The sequence below is a fragment of the Lissotriton helveticus genome (genome assembly GCF_964261635.1).
Source record: "Lissotriton helveticus chromosome 1_1 unlocalized genomic scaffold, aLisHel1.1 SUPER_1_unloc_90, whole genome shotgun sequence".
NCBI lineage: Eukaryota > Metazoa > Chordata > Amphibia > Caudata > Salamandridae > Lissotriton > Lissotriton helveticus.
Genome location: NW_027611737.1, coordinates 253,607 through 273,389, shown reverse-complemented (window position 1 = coordinate 273,389; position 19,783 = coordinate 253,607).

Below are 19,783 nucleotides of genomic sequence, written 5' to 3'. Positions count from 1 at the left end.
CTGAGGTGGCGCGCTCCAAGTCCGCCTCCGCCGCCCTCACCTATGTATGCAGTCCGAGGCCGACGCGCCTCCACCGGCTAGGCCCAAGCCGGGGCCTCACTTGCTTCTTCGCGCCGGTTCCCCTGGCACCTCCTTCCGGCGTACTTCTCCTCCGGACCTCCGCAGCGTCCGGGGGGCTCCTCCGGCGCAGCTCCCCAGTCTGGCAACAGTGACGTAGGCCCCGCATACTCCGTTCACAGCGGGAGCCGGATCGCCGTTCTTCGCGCCTCAATGCGGCCCAGCCGTCGCCTCCGGCTCACTTCTCCGTGTCTGGATCTCGCCGGGGCCCCAAATCGCCCAGCTGGTGACTCTCTCACCCCTGGCTACCGACACCGGGCCCGGCAGCGAAATGGTCTGCTAATTAGACACGGCACGGGGAACGGGGACGGGGAGCCTCCAAAGAACACGTCTGGCTAAGCCGCCATCTTGGCCACGCCCCGTGATCTTGTTTTTAATGAACTGTTTGTTATAATATTGTGTTTGATTTGTTTCATACTGTATGTTGATACAATTTTTTAATTGATATATGTACAGCAAAAAGTGTTTTTTAGAACCATTAAAATCTTGATATTAAAGACAGAACTCAATTTTTCGATGTGTTAGTTCTCCCATGTATCATTGTGTAGACAAGAAAATACAATTGCCTAGGTGTGTTTCTTCTCATAAATAAGTGTCCCTGACCTAGGAATTTAACTAACTGTTGTTCAGGGGGTCCTTGTTATATACATTGTTTACCGGGTACACCTACATCACTTTTAGTGAAGGTGATACAGTCCTTTTAGCATACAAATCACATTTGTACACGAAAGCTGAAATGCGTTTTACACCCACTGAAAAAATACTCATAGCAGAACAAACTACTGTAGTGAGAGAGAGAGATAAGAGAGAGATAGAGAGAGAGAGAGCACTAGCGCAGGGGAAACATAGTTGTCTTGACCCTGGTTCCGACCCTAGAGGTCATTACAAAGGCAAACATCCCAAATGCTAAAGCATTACATCCTAGATGGATTAAATGAGCTAACTCTCTCAGTGCAATAGACATAGATTACAGATTCAACATTACAAACATATTCCTGCAGTACAAACTAGAATATCCCCTGCCAAATAAAATAATGCCTCTAGACAGATATAAATATAACATTTGTACCGAGGGATCTGCCCATGCAGCCTTAGAAATGAAACAGCAATATTCTGCGGCATGTGCAGTTGTGAAAAGACACATGCAAGATGGAAATTTCTTTCTGGGAAAACACTCACACGGTCTCTAGGAGACTGTACGGCACAGCTGGCTGAACTAAAAGCCCTAATACTGGCATTATAAAATATGGATCCTGAATTACCCACACTTATAGTGTGTGACTCAACGTATTGTGTCAAGTTTCATAACTAATATTTACATTATTGGGGCAGAATAGATTTAGGGATTCCAAAGGTTGCGCATTAAAGTACTAGATGCTCTGGGTACAAGTGGCAAAGCTGAAAGAAGGCCTGCCACAGGCTCATGTTATTCATACTTTGAGTCATCAACGTGCTGGCATTCACATTGAAGGGAATTCAATGGTGGATAAGGCCACCAAGGCAACACTTCGTATTGCTGCAGTTACTGCAATAATTTGCTCTAGTACAAGGATAGATGGAGCAACTATGATAGCTGTCGATTCCACACACAAGAGCTCGACACTTCCGAAAGGCTTTCCACTCAACTACTCCAACAAGTTAGATGAACAGAATATTCCATATTCTCAAATTCCAGGAGTGGGGGATAGAGTAATAACAAACACTGATCACAGATTGGGATTGATACTAGCTGCACATGAGGGTCTGAGTTCAGCCCATGCAGGGATCATTACTACAGTTTCACTATTAAAGCAGTGCTATTTGTGGCTGGGTCTTACTATGCGGAGACCAATGACTTTGTCCTCAAATGTGACCTCTACCGGCAGATGAAGGGCTCCACCATAGAACGTCCACCAGAAACACATTTACTGATCTCAGACAAACCTCTCCCATGTGTATATTTGGATCACTATGGGTCCTTATACTCAGACGGGCTTCCAAGGACATCTTGGTGGCAGTAGATTCATGCTCTAGATTCCTGTGGGTTTGGCCCCAGCGTTCGGCTGATGCTCTTAGTGTTATAAAGAATTTGCGAGTCTTTATTGCAATATATGCAATTGGCACACTACATTTCGACCAGGGATCAGCGCTACAAACACAGCATCTGGGCTGGTTCTGGGCTTAAAAAAATCAATGCCGATCTCTAACAGACTGGCCGAATTGCACCGGCTTCCTGTACTGAAAAGATGTCAATTTATAGCACTTGATGTCATAAACGCTCTACAGTCAGGGGATTCATTCATATATGTCTTTGATTTTTACCTGGTATTAGCTGGCCGAGGGCTGAGATCCCACTGTGCTTTTCTGCGTAAAGTCTTTTAAGTTTAGGAAAATCCAAATAGATGCTGCTCTCTGCCGGTGGAGACTGCAGATACCTGGAAACAACTCAAAACCTTTCTGTTCGTGTTCAGGGGCTGTGTGATTTTGATACTTATTTGATTATACTAGTGCCAGGACTCATCTATCCTGAACTAACTGTGCAGCGCTATATAAATTGGCTCAGACATCCAGTCGTAAGCCATCGATCTCTGGGCAACAGATCGTTGCAGCTATAGACGCCCTAGGAGGGGGAAAGACTCCGGGATCTGAAGGTCAGGTGTAGAGTTTTACAAAGCTTAGAAACAAATACCGGTCCCACTTCTGCTAGGCGTGTTTGCCGAGGCATTGAAGGGTGGTGTGTCGCTGCCGTCTATAAGTGACGCAATCATATCAGCGCTCCCCAAGCCTTTAACAGACCCGGCTAATTGTACCTCTTATCGCCCTCTGTCACTACTTATCAGTGATAATAAATTCTTGCCTGAGGTGAATCGACTCGGCTATCCCTCCTACTAGAGAAAATAGTCTCCCCCGTACAGTTGGAATTTGTCCCACATTTTTTTAAAATTTATTTGTAGAGTTTTATATAGCGTGGACTTGATCCTTGGGTATCAGAGCTCTTCACAGTTACATATGGAACATTTGTGATACAGTGCGATTGGCTACATAAGAAATTCCTGTACAATATTTTCTCATCAGTTTCAGCAAAAACAGGAGCATTACTATATAAAATATTCCTGTACAAGACATTCTTATCCGTTTCAGCAAAGTAACAGTATTTTGTATACAAGGTTCTGTAGTGCTTTCTGTGAGTTCTACCACAGGACTGGTTCATGATCGACGTTTGGTATTAAAATGCTAAAGAGCAATCTAGCCTTATGGAAGGAATTTGCTCATTAGCGAGCTCTTCGCTTCCTTCTTGAATGTTGCTATGTTTGGAATTTTTCTAATGTTTGGAGGGAGTGAGTTCCAGATTCTGGGGGCTGCTCCGGAGAAAGCTCTGTCATATGTTTTCTTCTTCCGAAAGATGGGTGGTTTAAGCAGCAGTTCTCTGGCGCTCGGAGCTGGTCTGCTTCTTCATGAAAGCTCTATTTTCTGAGCTAGGTACCTTGGAGTTTTGTAGTGGAGCGCTCTGTGAGTAGTACATGCCAGTTTGAATTGAATTCTGGCTTCGTAAGGTAACCAGTTTAATGCTTGCAGATGAGGTGAGATATGGTCATATTTTCTGGACCCAGTAATGAGTCTTGCTGCCGCATTTAGACTCGCTTTTAGTGGAGCTGTGGACATTTTTGGGAGACCTGCTAGAGTTGTCCATCCATATTCAATTCTTGAAATAACTAAGGGCTGGACTGCTAGTTTGAGGTCTGCCGTGGCGATGAGAGGTTTCATTTTTCTAATATAGTTCAGGTGAAACCGGGCACTTTTTGTCATTGATTTGATGTGTGCTTTCATGTCTAGGTTCTTATCAAGCGTGGTTCCCAGAGATTTTGCAGATTCAACTAGTGTAGGGATGCAGATTAGTGCTGTGATAATTTTGGTCCATTCTTTTACTTCTGTGGGTTTCTTCGGTGGTGATATTAATAGAAATTCTGTTTTTTGTGCGGTTGGTTTCAGATGATTACTAGTTAGCCAATGTAATGACATCTTTAAGGCCCCATTCATTTTCTTTATGTCTTCCAGTGATGTTATCTTGATGTATATCTGAGTGTCATCAGCGTACATGTGATAAGATATGCATGCGTCTCGGAGAATTTCTGTGAGGGGTTCGACATATAGGTTGAATAGTGAAGGGGATATTCTTGAACCTTGTGGGACTCCAATTGAATTTGGGCATGATGGGGAAAGTGTCTGGTTGACTAGGACTCTTTGAGTTCTGTTCTGGAGGAATGATTCAAACCATTTCAGAACAACTCCAGATAGTCCCATCCTGCCTTGAAGCCTGGCTAGCAATATTTCATGGTTTACCATGTCAAAGGCAGACGACAGGTCAAGAAGTACTAATAGGCATGTTTGATTGTGGCCTAGGGCCTGCAGCGCATCATCCATTATGTGTAGGATTGCTGATTCCGTACTGTGGCCAGGTCTGAATCCGGATTGGCAGTCGTCCAGCTGCTTGTGGTTCCTCAGTTGATTTTATACACATTTCTCAATTAGTTTAGCAAGTATTGGGATATTGGATACTGGGCGAAAGTTATTCGGCTCTGCTGAGTCCGCTGTAGGTTTTTTTGATGATGGGGAGGACTTGACCTGTTTTTAGGCATTCTGGTAGGTTCCCTTGAGAAAGTGAGGCATTTATTATCTTTGTCCATACTGGGACGATGATATGATTGATTCTTTTTAAGTATTTAGATGTGAGGGGGTCATTGTAGTGGTTGTTGGGTTTGATATTTGAGAGAGTTTTGTCAATGGAATTCTGGTCATATAGCTTGAAGGTTGCCCAATGTGCATTGTTTTTCAATCTATCGTGATTGTTTGTTGTGGTGTCATTGTTTTGAATTGGTAGGTATCTAGGCAGGTTATTGGCTGCCAACATGAGCTCTCTTTCTAGCGTGTTAGCCTTGTCAGTGAAGAATGTAGAGAATTCTTCACAGCTCAGTTGAGTTTTAGTAGTTTCTTGTGCAGATTTGGCCAACATATTTGATTGTTACTTTAACTTCTCCAGTATTAGGGGTGTCTTTCATAGATTCACATGCTTGAATATTCCCCGTCGTCGAAGTGGGAGTCCCACGGTAAATAAAATAGCAATAAATGCTAAATATATATATATATATACATAAACATAATACCAGAAAAGAAAGGAAATACACTGAAATCCTCTAAAACCATTCCTACATAGGAATGCAAGGCAAAGAGAAAAAACCATTTGTAACACATTAGTGTCATTATGTTAGTCCAAACTGAAGCCAATCAGGCGCCAGCACCCTCTAGAACCTTCTCCTCAGAAGCTCAAGCCCTCAGATTTTATACCGCACGTCGTGTGAAGGGAGTCTCCCTGAGCTCTGCTCAGTTTTTTGTCTCAAAATCTCTACTTCCAGCAATTTCTTCAGCATGTCAAGTAAGAAGTCTTTATTTAGACCCTGCTCTTCTTGTGGGAAGCTGCGCCTTTTTGAGAAGGACCCCCACCAGAAGTGTATTTACTGTTTATATCCTGATCATGTGGCTGCCAACTGCAAGTACTGTAGAACTTTTTCTACTAAAACTTTGAAGGACAGGGAAGGCCGTCTTCTCCTTTGGCTGCAGCGTCTTAAGGACAAGGACTCTGTGGTGTCCGACGCAGAAAGTTTACATTCTGGTTTCTCTTCAGCAGCCTCAAAACGTGGTAGTGTTCATGAGGTTCCTTCACCTTTCCTCAAGGAACCTAAATTGGCTTTGCCTATGGCTCCTGTGATGTCTTCTGCCACTCCTACCACCTCTACGCCCACGAGACCTTGCTCTCAGGCGTATGTGGCTACCTCTCGAGATGTTTTCACACATCTTCAAGTGCCACCGTCGACGGGAGCGTCGACGAGCGCTCCGACGACGAGAGCAGCATTGCCTGCATTTTCGACGACTACGCTGACTACCACATCAGCATTTTCATCGTCGACGACGGTTTCGTCGACAGCCTCGACGTCGACGAGGGTTTCATCGTCGTCTACACCTGTCCCGTTGACGATCCCCATCTCGTCGACGAAGAAAAGTGAGTCCTCGTCGACGAAAGGCCCGAAGACGCTAAAGCCTCGTCGACGAAGCCATCGTCGACCAAGGTTCCGTCGACGAAGAAGATCTCGTCGACGGAACCTTGGTCGACGTCGACGAAGACTCCGTCTATGGAGTCGATACCAGTATCGACGGTCGCCACGTCGACAACGTCCCCGTCGACAACTACAGCTCCAGTGGATCGCCCGTCGACGGTGTTACCGTCGACGACCCCGTCAACGACCACTCCGTCGACGAAGATTTCTTCAAACTTACTATTGCCAAAATCCGCCTCGTCGACGCTACCGACGACGGCTCCGTCGACGGCGGAACCAAATTCGTTTGCGTCATTACCGTTAGTGCCATTGAAGACTGCCAAATCTTCACACCCTCGCACTAAGGTACCCTGTCAACAGATCTCTCATCCGGAGGCTCAACCACCATCTCCAATGTTTGCAACTAGTACGGAGCAAGACACTGATTCGGAGCAAGATGAGGACACGTTTGGGGCAGCACGTAGTCCCTCTGACTTGATAATTAAATGTCAAGACACAGATTCTGATGATGGCAATGGCCCAGAATTTCAACAGGGAGAACAGTTCACTCAAGCTCCTGTGGCTACCATTCCTTTGGCCTTGATATCTAATCTCCAACATATGCTGGACGATTATAATCGCCGTTTTCCTGCAACACCGCAGACTACACCTGCGCTGTCTCCCACTCCTGTGGCTCAACCTCCGCCTGCATTGCCGTCTATAGTACCACCTGCACCTTCTCAGGTTCATCGGTCTATAAGCATCCATACCACTATATACCCGCAAGATGCGGATGAGGAGGAGGCGGATGCGGAACGCGAGGAAGGTGAAGTCCCTGACAACACGGATGATGACGCAGGCGACCAGGATATGGCCGAATGGGATGATTATCGGGCGCAGACGCCCTCTCCTCAACCTGGTACCTCGAGTGAGTCTCCGCCAGTATATATCGCCAGCTTCCATCTTTTAATGGATAAAGCGGCTCAACGTTTCAAACTCCCCCGTTCCCAACGGGAGGAGGATTGTTTTCTATACGATTTTAAAGACAAACCTCTCAAGCAGGTGCACACAATCCCTATAATTGAATTTGTATGGAAAGAGGGTATTAAACTGATGAATGCTCCGAACTGCTTACCTGCTCAAATTCCGCGCCTTGAAAAGAAGTACAAGGCCCCTACAGGTTCTCCAGCTTGCCTGATTTCCCATCCCAAACCGGATTCTGTCGTGACTCAGGCAGCACAACGTAGAGCACGTAATCCGGCGTCCCAAATCACAGCCCCTCCGGATAGAGAGGGTCAACGCTTGGATGCAATTGGCCGCAAGTTCTCGACCATGGCCTCCACATCTGTCCGAGCAGCTAATGCTTTGGCCATTTTGGGTCGTTATGACCGGCAGATGTGGTCAGACATTGCAGATTACATGGCACTCATCCCTGCTGCTTCCAAGGCTGATGCACAGCAGATTCTCCGCGATGGACAAAGAGCAGCGGAAGAAATCATCGATTGTGCAGTGGATATTGCAAATACAGGTTTCCGCCTCCTGGCAAGTGCGGCTGCACTTCGACGTCAGGTTGGCTAAAGTCGACCTCCTTCCGGCAGGAAGTCCAAGCCAGAATACTGGATATGCCATACGATGGAGAATCGTTATTCGGATCCCATATTGATGATGCCCTTGAATCCATCAAGAAGGACACCGATACGGCGAAGTCCTTAGGCACGCTACAATTTCGTAAGCAGTCCTTTCGAGGTGCCCGCGGACGCGGTACTTCTTCCAACTTTCGGGGTGGTCAGCAATACCGTTCATACAATCAGAACGGCCAACGTTACACGCCCAATCAGCAGTCTCGCCAACAACCCGCCAAAACATTCAGAGGAAAGTCGTCCTATCGTGGCGCAAATCAGAAACGACAATGACTTTTGCCACTCTCAACGTGTTGGAGGTCGAATCTCTCTGTTTTATTCCCAGTGGTCCTCGATCACCTCGGACCGCTGGGTTTTGGACATTGTCAAACGGGGGCATACCCTGGAGTTCACAGAGATTCCTCCTTGCACCCCACCTCGTGGTCCTCCTTCTCCACATCTCGAGGAGCTTTACCATCAGGTCCGTCTTCTTGTGTTAAAAGGAGCAGTCGAAGTGGTCCCAAAACATCTAAGAGGGAAGGGTTTTTACTCTCGTTTTTTCCTCATACTCAAGAAGAACGGAGATTGGCGACCCATTCTGGATCTGAGGGCTCTCAACCAGTTCCTAAAGTCTCGTTTCTGATCTTTCTGAATGTTTTAAGCTGGGGGGATGATGGGTGCTGTCTCCATCTTCTTTCTGCCTGGCCAGTCTTAATTTACGCCTATCTTCATTCAGTGTCTCATTACACCATGGGTTTTTATCCTTCTCAGTTATTCTTTTTAAGTTTAGTGGCACAGTGGAGTTGACTATATTCGTCATTGACTTAGTGTAGTGTTCAGTGAGTTTGTTGGCGTTTAGCAAGCTGTTAGGCGGATTTAGTTCCTTCTCACATCTTGCTATAAGCAGTTCCATATTAGGCCCTTTAATGTCCCTGGACCAGTTTTTCAGTTTCACAGGCTGCGCGTTTTTTCTCTTTATTATTGTGGGTATCAGGAAGGTTATGTTGTAGTGATCTGACCAATCACAAGGAACAATTGATTGGACTGAAACATCTTTACTCCTAGCTATTACCCAATCTAAGGTTGCCCCTTGCGAGTGGGTTGGCTGTGTGCAGGCTTGAATAAGGTTTAGATCTGCCAGTACGTCTTTCAAATGCAAAAACAACAGTTGATGGACAGAATGCAGAACAATGTCATACATTCACCCCAGTACAGAGATCCGGGCCTAAATCCATCGTTTTTTTGCTCACCATGCCATTCCAGTTTGAACCCAGCCATATGAAAATCAGTGTTGACCCTCTGCCCCATGGTAACAGTCCAGGCCGAACTGCCAAGCCAGGTCCTCCCTAGACTGGAGTGTTTGATTTGGTCAGACGCTCCCTCCATCATCCCCTTTGGTATCGCTTAGAAAGTCTTTCAATGCATTGATCTGTTTGTCAATATTGTCATCCCAGTGTAAATTGAAGTCGCCTAGAAATATGTTATTAGTGTGACTGTTAGAGTTAGCCGGGATGATCTCCATTAGCTGTTCTCTGAAAGTAGCATTGTTACCTGGCGGGTGGTTGCATCTTTGATTGCTTGCTGTTCTTATGTTGAGTCCTAGGTATTCACAAGATTCGAGAGGGTCGGATTGTATTTGGTTGATGTCTATATCCGATCGGTGTATGCATGCTATACCGCCACCTGTCTTTTTTTGTCTGTTTAATCTAATAATTTTATAGTGAGGGGGCACCAGAAGATCCATGATCGGGGAAGATGATTCCGTAAGCCATGTTTCTGTTAGGATTGTTATGTCTATTTCCTGATTAACGATGAGGGCAGCGATGTCTGAGGCATGTTTTGCTGCGGACCAACAGTTGATTAGTAGGCACAGTAGTTGTTTCCCTGCGCTACTAGAGTTCATTTCTACAGTATTGGCGGTTATTTGGACTTGTTGTAGGTTGTTATGGTTGGGTTTCCTATTCTTAGGCCAGGATTTTCTATTGGCATTGATCTGGACTGACTTAATTTCCTCTCCTCTGCTGCTAGTTTCCGGCTCATATGATCGTATTAGGATTAAGGTTTCATCGTCTAATAGGTATTTAAGATCTCTGCCCAGTCGGTTAAGCCGATTTGATAATTGTATAATTGACTCTCTACCCTTTTCTTGGGAGTTATGCACCAATTTTTGGACGGCTCCGACTTTGGCGTGGGTGCTTACTGTGATTTATATTGTTTTGTCCAAAGTTTGTAATGCGTTTAAAATGTCCTTTGACATATTACCTATTTTAGTTTGAAGAGTTTTGATTTCTTTCTGAGATTGTGAAGATATTTTGGAAGTATGCGACGCCTATTGCGAGTTTTGCTTGTGTCCCGATGTATTAGAACTTTGATTTCTTCAGTTTTCCTATTTTTGTCTTTGGTTCGGGATTTAGTGCCTCCTCTAATAATGAAGTGGGATGCACTTTCTGAGACCTGGGCTCTTGGTCTTATGCTATGAGTTTCGTAAGGTCCTTGGCGTACTTTGAGATGTTGTTGAGTGGGTTATGAAAGGGGTGTTAGATTTTAAATCATTTCTTTCTGGGAGGACATTCCCGTTGGCTGTCCTACGCGGAGGAGAAGTCTTATCCCAAGATATAGGCGTTGATTCTTCTCACTGAAGTGGCGTCAGGGTTGTATTCGCGTAAGGTGTAGAATTTTCACTTGTCTTGCTATTACTTCCTTCTAATGAGCCTTCTGTTAGTGTTGTGTCTCCTTGTATCATAATCGTTCATGGATCTATAGGGTCTCTGATTGTTGCAACGTCTAAGGTGGTATGGTTGTGGGTGAATAGTGTGGCTTCTTGTGTGATCCGTTGTTAATTAGGGGGTTTTGAGTTATGTACAAACTCTTTTAGCGTTGAGAATAGGTTGTCGAGATTTTCTAGCTCGCTGTTAGTTGTTTGTAATACTACAATGCCTTTCTTGTAGATAGTTATGCATAGATCCACTCTTAGACTTGGTGAGGGAATGGTCATAAATTTAGTGCCATGAGGGATGTTATTTGTGTTTTTAACAGTAAGCATCTTTATTTAGCGGTTTTTCTGGTGAAAAATATGAGGTCATTAATAATTGTGCCTTTGTTTGGATTGAAGTAGGGGTCAGAGATCAGCGTGTCTGGGTGTTTTCAAATTAGGTTGTGTTTGAATTTTTTGGCTGCATTCATGGATATGTTAGTTGGGTACTTTATGACAAAGGAGCTTGAGCCTGTCGATTCTAAATTGGCTCCCGCCATATTAAAAAAAAGAAAAAAATCCATAATCCACAGCGGTTCATCTACAGACGGTATTCGCAGTGGTGCATCGGGAAAACACACACATTGATGTAAATGTAAATGTAAATGTACAGGAATTTATATAGCGCAAATCACCATGCGGTTTCTAAGCGCTTGCTTAGGGAACCCGTCCTGGTATTCCCCTGTGAGATAACCCCGGCAGGGTATCCGCAAGGTGAAAGCCAGGCATCCCACCACGAGGGGCCGTTGTGGTGATTAAGCAAGCTATTGCCCAGAGTTGCAGAGTGTGAACCCGTGAATCGAGTAGGCACCGAAGCGAGAATTGTCGAGTCCATGGACATTTTAGGACTCAAGACCCCGCCGAGCCGGGAATTGAACCCTGGTCCCGGGCTGACCTCTGCTTCCAGGTCTGCCTCCTCTAACCAGTGAGCCACACTTCTCCACATTAAGACTGGTGATGCTGATAAGGCGGTTGCCTCCCTGGAATAGTCTTTTATGATCAAGACGTTTAGGCACCTTGGTTTGACAGTGAGTTTGAGATCACGTACGAAGCTGCTGGACACACAACCTTTCGCCTGAGTTTACGTAAATGAACTCAACTCAGACACCATTCAGATCATCTGGGGCACTGGGCTGGGACACCCTCTGTCACCCGTTCCTTATACCAGGAACAAACCCAGAGGCCCGTGAACTCCAGGAGAGGCATAACATACCCATTCTGGGCTGACACCTTTTGTACACGGAAACCAAGAAGAAAATACATTTTTATAAATTGACAGGTTTACAGTCACGTGGCCAGGCCTGGAGGTGGGTTGAGAGTTGAGAAGGTCAGACGACGGAACTTCAGAGTTCAATTGTTCAAAATCCTTGAAGTTAGAGGATTTCTGGACAGGTCCGCTGCCCTCTGGAGATCTGGTCTTTATTGAAGAGTAGAAAATAAAATATCCTCTTGGAATCAAAAGTATCACTAAATAGGTATAGCCACCATTCAGTCCACTCTACTCAATCACATCTACACAAGATCCGTTAATTATGGTGAGCATGCAGCTTCTCTTCAGGAGAATGAGGAATCGTTTATAAATATCATGTTGTGTGATACTCAGGCTGAGCACAAGACTTTTCTGCTGAACAGAAATGGCTCTAACAAAAGTCACAGAGCCTCACACTGTTTGATAGCCAGGCAAAATCACCATTTTGCATTCTTGGACAACAATTTCTACATGGCTAATGGAGCCATTTTTCTTTTTTTTTTAAATGATTGTTCCTCAAAAGAAATGAAAAATACAGGTTGATTGCACTATAATAATATATAGCTAGAGCCATTCACAATGCTATAAAATGTACACAATAATCACTAGATTGTACATTTTAAAAAGAAAGGCATGTTTTTTGATATGTATTAGAATAAAAAAATTATTAGTATTTTGCCATTTGACTGCTGATTTAAAAAAAAAAAATGAGATTGCTCCCCTAAACTCAAGATAATTTGTGCTGTCAGCAGGGAGTCTGGCAGAGGTGGTATTAGAAGGGGGTCCTGTCTCAATTGTGTGACTGCTCTCAGAATGTCTCTGCTTTCGGCGTTCACATGGCTGACAAGGTTTCTTTGAGATGGGACTAGATCTCCTGTGTTGATGGAGAGAGAAGTGCTACTTGTGATATGTAGATCTGAGTTTCACTTCTTTTAAATTCTGTCATTTTTGTCCAACCAATGTATCATTTCTTAGGAAAGTTAAAAATATGTTTGTGTCCTGGCACACTCCCCTTGTTAATAATCCATAAAAATGTCATAAAATGTTCAGTACATTTGTCATATTCCAAAGAGACTTTTTTTAAGGTTCTTATTTACTGCAACTTTATATACTGGGTGTTAGATTGTGTTACATCTAGAGCAACAGTACCTGTGATGGACGTGGAATTAAGGGAGCCGAGTACAAAGAGTTTCTCAGAAAGCTGTGAGCACCTCGAAAGAGTGAACAGTTATAAAGCTATGGTTATTTAAGGGTTTGCTTTTTTGTCGACATGTTTATGCCACAATCATATCCAGAATGTCGGTCTTCCTATGTCCAGGACTAACCGAGTGTTTCAAGCTTTTTTCATAGTATGGAAGGAAGGCTGTTCCTTAAAGCTCCTGTAAGAACATACAGTGCTAAAGTTTGAGCAAAAGCAATCTATGGCGCCCTCCGCTGGTGTTACTGAGCAGCACCTGCTTGAGCTGTTGCCGTATGTAACTTGTAAATGAGAATTCTGTGGGTTCCTCCGGGGAATAATAATTCCATAGTCCTACGGAAGCTTAACTTTAAATGCATATTTGACCATAATGGAACTAAAAGCCCTCCTGGACTGAGCCAAGATAGGGATAAGTAAGTAGTCTGTACTGATGATTGTCTTTGTTACCTAACGAGTTCGAGTGTAGATGATTGGCACAAGGATCGCTGTCATCACACAGTTAACCAGCTCAAATCTGTGTATGGAATTGTGTTAAAATGTCCTCATTTTGTGCACATATTAACACCAGTACTTCTAAAGCCAGGACACCAATATCTAAATATTAATACAATTGAATATAGTTACTAGAGTGAGGCCGAGGCATTTGAAAGTTTTAGAGAACCAATACATTTGACACAAAGAATTGTGATATGAAAATGATGGTATTTGGTTCTTTTGATTGTGTAAACCTTTTTCTGCCCCTGGTTCTCTTTTAAACAGGTGGTAGCTGATATGCCTATAAAGCTGGTTTGTGATACTACCTAGCATACTAGGTCAATGTCCGGTAGACTAGGACGAGGTCACTTTCAGAACTTGGAAATGAAACCTTTAGTTACTGTTAAATGCTAGAAAGAGCATAGCACAGCCACAGAGCCAGAGGTCCGTCCACCATGGCACTTTTGGTATGGAAGGCTTTGTGAACCAATGATGTTCAAGTAAAAAAAGATGACTTCCTATCGACTTTGCTCCCTGCCCTGTATGACATGGTGGGTGTTCACCGAGAACTGGCTTCTCAATCTAAGCGGAAGGCACTGGGGATGCTCAAACTAATTTAAAAGGTAGGTTGGTTGATGAACAAGAAAGCTGTCTCTAGTTTTCACTGCAGTGTACTTAATAAGGAGGTCATCAATTTCTGAAACACCTAGTTGCTGACTCCGAGGGTGTGGTAAATAAATAAATAATACCCTATTTTTGAATGAATAACAGATAGCTCAATAAATAAGAGTCAAGATTCGAGGTAGTAGGAGTTTTACAGGTTTAATACAGCATAAGGACAGGAACAGGACGACCTGCACAGGAATAGGATGGCAGGGCCCAGCAGCTGCTGGGGCTAGATCTGGGATGAGCGCGCTAAGGAAGGATAACTTTTTAATAACAGTACATGAGCATATATACATAACGCAAACACATAGCATTACATTGCAATAGGCGTAGCAGTGGGAGGAGCAATAGGCGTGACGCGTAGCAGTCGCGAAAGATAAGGGTGAAAGTAGGTGTAACAGAGGCGTATACATAGACATGTGATGCAAACGTAACAGATTATGTCATAAATGGGGCGGAAACTTGGAGGGGGCTACCTAAGGAGCCGGGACCTCTAACCTGATGGTGCGCGCAAACTAGCAATGACGTGTTACTAGGAGAAGCTGGGGGCTTCGAACTCTGTGCTAGGAGCAGAGACTGAAGTCTGGAGAGTCAGGGCGACATGTACTTAAGCAGTATCTAGTATCTGATGTTTAGAGAACATGTTGATATAAACTAGAAGTTATCGGGGTAAAGGCGAACAGACTCTAAGACTGGAGCATGCATTATTCTACATGTAGTGCGTGATGAAGAATATTAAATGACCATTAATACAGTATTTCTCTAACGTGGAGACGTGAAAGCTAGACAATGACGGAAACTATTGATGCGATTCAGTAGCTTTAGGAATGCAGAGAAGGAGGGCTGGACTGATAACTGGAATCATAACATACTCTTGGCAGACTCAGAGGCAGAGCCAAGCTGAGCCGGGCACTGCGAGGCAGGAAGTAAGTGAAGGGTCGAGGATACAGGTGGGGGCTGTATCGCTCCTCAGCGAGGGCTTCAGGAGACAGGAGCTGAATCTGATGTCCAGGCCCTTTTGAGGCCTAGAAACGGGGACTTTACAATGGAATAACGTGCACACTGAGAAACGTGGCAACGTAGCTTTACATAGGCCTGATATTCGTAGTATTCACGGGAACTGGAAACTGGCATACTAGAGGTGGACACAACTATAATTGCGTCTTTAATCGAACATGGGGAATAACATATGCATATTAATCATGCACAGATAACATATGATGGAGGACTCGTAGGGACACAGAACATGGCAAAATTTACTTTTCCACATTCCCTCCTTGTCACTACGTTTCCATCAGGAAACATCAATATTCATGATACCATCTATCATTTCATACAGTATCATTTGCTCGTCACGAATTTTCTGGGAACGTGTTTTAGAACGGGGCTTGGGACTAGGAATACAAGAGGTAGCACAAATGCCGCAAATCGCAGGGCCACATTGTATACAGAGGCAGCAGCTAAATATGATCGCTACTGCAATACCTAGAAAAGACAAGACTTTCCATCCCCAAGCGGAAATTATATTCCAGAACCAACCGGACCATGTCCAGGTGCCTGGATCTTGGTGTAACAGATGGGCAATTTTATGGAGTCTGGTTATAGCTGAATAAACAGACGGCGCGTTATTTGGAATGAAAATGCAGCAACTAGATCCGATGACTCTACAGGCCCCGCCCCTATCGGCCAATATGACGTCAAGGACGAGACGATTCTGTAAAACGACAAATCTCATAGCAGATTGCTCTTCGGTTAAGTTACCTAGAGCAGAGGCAGTTTCATTGACTACTACTTCAAGGGTTCTTGTTAACCTACGGATTAGCTTACTATTCTGGATAGGTCCTATAAAGAAGAAGAAACCTCTATTGAAATCTGTATACTGTTCTAGAGTAGTTTCAGTATAATCGACAATTGGGGACTCGATCTCCCTTCTATGTCTAATGTGTACTAGATGTGTGTTTCTATGATAATCAGGTGGGGCTAGGAAAACTGGTGGCAGTAGGAAGGCAATGTAACAGGTTCCCTCCCAATCGAGGGGCAGACGAACATATGCGGTCTGACCACAAATAAAATAGGAATGACGTGAAGCTTTGAAAATAGATTTCCCACTGTCACTATACTTGACAATAGTAGTACAATCACTATGTCCTACATGTACGGAACCATTATTTCGGACACATAATTCGCCTTTGACTGGTAGTACTGAAATAGCAGGTAAGTCTGGAGTAGTATCAGACTGAACATTTAGGACCATGAAATTCGAAGAATAATTACCTAAATTATACACTTCATTTTCTAGATCTAACCCGGTTCTGTGGGGGAGACCTTGCTTGTCTGGAAAACATGTACTGTTAAGAAAAGACATATCTGTTGAGGATGACGTTAACGTGGACCATGCTCCACACGAACCATTATGTGAAAAAGGATAAGGAAAAAGTGGCAGAACTCCCTTCGGTATCTGGAAAGGGGGGAGTCGACCACACACCCAACAATTAGTGGCATTGCTGGTCTGGTGTGAATAATGTAACATGCGGATGAAAGAATTATTTCGCATAGCGAGGCGGTAAGAGAGTTCATGAGGAGGCAGATCACTAAACATGTGTTCTACTGTAACATTAGAAGACTTATTTACATGAAAAACTGGAAAATACAGGTAAAACGCATAACTGGTGCAGGAAATCATAATGCTGAGAAATAATATGAAACATAGAAAAACGATACATCGGATTGAGTTTTGACTAACTCTCTCACTATGGGGGTCTATTTTATACATGTCAGAAACAGTCTAACCGTTTCACCTAGGGGAGGACTTAGACAATCAAACTGGCTGACTTATTTTACTAGACCGGAGTTTCAACTTATACTCCTGCTGCGGAGAATTTTCTGACGGGGAAGGGTTCGTAGCAATGTCTTTTGCGGGACAGTCCTTAAAAATAGTACTTTGGCAGTCCTTTGAATCCTGGGAAATGTTCTTTGAGACTGGTTTCAGTCCATAAAACTTCTTTATATGTGAAAGGTGCACCCAGCCTTTGCGTCCCTCCAACTTCACGGCTGTACGGGTGGCGAGGAGGACCTGTCGGGGCTCCTTCCAGCGAGGCTCCAGCGGACTTGAGCGGTCAAAATTGCGGACAAGAACCATGGATCCTGGAACGATTTCATGCGGTGCCACCTCGGTATTGTCTGGAAATGCGGCGGCAACCTGTGAACGACAAGAGTTGAGGGCAGACATCAAGGAAGCTAGGTAATCTGTCAGCATATTACTTGAAACATCGGTAATACTTCGGGGTCTAGGAGTACCCCACATGTTAGGGGGGCGGCCGAATACGACCTCATACGGGGACAGACCTGATCTGGAATGTGCGACCATGCGCATACAGAACAAAGCGACTGGCAGAGCTACTAGCCAGTCCACACCTTTCTCTTTACATACTTTGGCGATGCGGATTTTCAGAGTCTGGTAGAACTGGTAGCTAGAACTGAAGCTTGACATAGGGCTTTCTTTAACTCATTAAAACTAAGTGTATGTTCAGATGACCAAGGGAGGACAGTCGATACGGCTGCCTCCTGTGTCGTTAACTGTATCAGTGGTTTGGCTAGAAATGCATACTGAGGAATCCATTGTCTGCAATAAGAAGTAAGGCCGATAAAAGCACGTACCTCCTTCTGGGTCTTGGGCTGAGGAAGACTCGCTATTAACTGGATACGGTCAGGTGTCAACTGCCTACCCCTCTTGGACAGTAAGTGTCCTAAGTAGACCACTTGCTGGACACAGAATTGAAGCTTCGAAGGGGACACCTTGTGTCCCATCTCGGCTAGGAAATACAGAACTGTGAGGGATGCTCGCTCGCAAGCACGTTCAGAACGGGCTGTGATCAGTAGATCATCGACATACTGGAGCAGGGCAGTGTCAGTTGGCATGTGAATGTTGTCCAGTTGTCTCTTAAGTGCTTGACTATAAATACTAGGACTTTCTGTGAAACCTTGAGGAGCTCGTGTGAACATATAGCTCCTTCCATTTAAACAAAATCCGAAAAGGAACTGGCTGTCTGGATGAATGGGGACACTGAAAAATGCATTCTTGAGGTCTATGACAGTGAAAAATGAAGCTTCGGAATCAATGGCTGTTAATAGGGAAGAGATATCTGGAACGACTGGGTACTGAGGAATAATACATTTATTAAGTTCTCGTAGGTCAATCACTAATCGATATACTGGGGGTGCATTTGGATCAGTACGTTTCATGACTGGAATGATCTGAGAATTGCATACATTGGAGTCAGTTTCTACAACCACTCCTTGAGCCATGAGCTCGTCAATAATTTTGGATAAGGCTGCTACAGCCTCAGGTGGCAATCTGTACTGTCTGATTCGTGGTAACACTACACCTGGCTTGAGAGTCACACGATGGGGTGTGATTTGCATATAACCAACATCAGTTGGACCTTGCGCCCATAGATGCTGCGGAACATTAGACAATCTGGGATCAAAATCTCGTAATACATAGTGACCCTTAAAGTCACGTAGGAACAGACGTATTCCCTCTGGGGAACAGCATATAACTGCACCTAACTCTTTCAGTGTTTTAATGCCTAATAGGTTTTCTGGACATGACTTAGTAAGTAACAGATCAGTAGTACGGGACAATGGACCTACTTCTAGAGTAACTGGCTTTGATATTTCATTTACAATGGGTTTTCCTGAAAATCCAAGGGAAACATTTCTTGAGCCTGAGAGCGGAGCCCCTGGAACTTCGGCGTGACTTATAGTGGTCCTACTTGCCCCTGTATCAATCAAAAACTTTCTGTCTTTCCCTAATACTTGACTGTGAACATAGGGACCTTCTTGATCTACAGGTATCTCGATGAGAGGCAAGCCTACCTCCCTCTCTAGGCTGTTTCATGAATACTGCTGGTACTCTGGATACTCAGACTGTGCATACTGGTACATCTGCTGTGTAACGTGCTGTGTTGCAGCAATAGGCTGCGGTACAGTGACTGTCTGTTGTGCATTCTGTGGCTGAGGAGTCTGTGAAACTTGTTCGTGTCTAGGCGGACGTGGTCTTTCTTTAGTCTTACCAGTAGCGATGTTGTGTTTCAGAACTGCACACTCGTTTATAAAATGACCTGGCTGTTTACAATAATTGCAGTTCCCTTTAACGGGAGCTGCGGGATGACTGGCTTGATTTGGACCCCTCTTCTGACTGTCTTGAGGAACAGATTGTGCAACTAGTACTTTCATTTTCGTGTCTTTCATACGCTTTCTTTCATGTTCTTGTTCTTCCCTGATCCTATTCTGGTGGTATTGGAGCATCTGCAACATCTGGGACGGTGTATTAGCTTGCCAGGTACTTTCGACTTTCAAAACTCGATTCTTAATTTGTGGACTTGAATTCTCGACTAATTTAGTAACAAAAAGGTGAAGGTATGACTCACTACTTGTCTTGAGGCCACTGTTGATACTAAAACATTTCTCAAATCTGGAATAAAAATCACTAATGTCTTCGTCTTGTTTCTGTTTACAGGCTGAGATTGCATCCCAGTCTTCTTTTCTAGTTGTCAATAACCTAGGCAAAACTTGTATTAATAATTCCGGTAATTCTTTACATTTCGCTCCAAGACCGGTACCTGGTACTCGTGCCTT